General features: G+C 42.1%; 1 protein-coding gene and 1 long non-coding RNA gene across 12 annotated transcripts in view; one reads left to right on the forward strand and one right to left on the reverse strand.

Annotated features, from left to right (window-relative positions):
- The window catches only part of LOC111647379 (protein NLRC3-like), a 99936-nt gene that overhangs the window by 76448 nt on the left and 23041 nt on the right, over nucleotides 1-447 (forward strand). The gene's annotated exons all lie outside the window — the stretch shown is intronic.
- Nucleotides 1-447, reverse strand: part of LOC147817213 (uncharacterized) — a 64454-nt gene that overhangs the window by 56572 nt on the left and 7435 nt on the right. The gene's annotated exons all lie outside the window — the stretch shown is intronic.

A 447-nucleotide genomic window follows, 5' to 3' on the forward strand; every position in this document is an offset into this window, starting at 1 on the left:
TTTCCTCAGTACTGTTGTAGTGTTGAGTCCCAGAGGAGATCAATTAATATTATTATTATGATTATTAGTAGTAGTACTCGTAGTATTGTTGTTGTTATTATCATCATGATTGTTATTATTAGTATTATTATTGTTGCTGGATGGTGAAGTGATGAACAGTGAGGTGTAGATACTAGAGGATTGAATGACTTGTTTTTTAATAGAAAATGTAATGTATAGAAATCTTACTCTGTGTGTGTGTGCGTGTGTGTGTGTGTGTGTGCGCGTGCGTGTGTGTTTGTGTGTGTTTGTGTGTGTGTGTGTTCAGGACAGTCGTCGTGTTCAGAAGGTTTTGTGGCGTCAGCTGTTCGTCCTTGACTCCATGATGTCTCTACTGGAGGGTCTGGAGTCTGCCCAGCAACTGATGACACAGCCCTGCCCCCCCCAGCCTGGTACCCACAGTACACA

This window comes from Seriola lalandi, unplaced genomic scaffold, assembly GCF_002814215.2.
Source record: "Seriola lalandi dorsalis isolate HSWRI2012SDOR001 ecotype SW California unplaced genomic scaffold, Sedor1 jcf7180002054987, whole genome shotgun sequence".
In the NCBI taxonomy this organism is placed as follows: domain Eukaryota; kingdom Metazoa; phylum Chordata; class Actinopteri; order Carangiformes; family Carangidae; genus Seriola; species Seriola lalandi.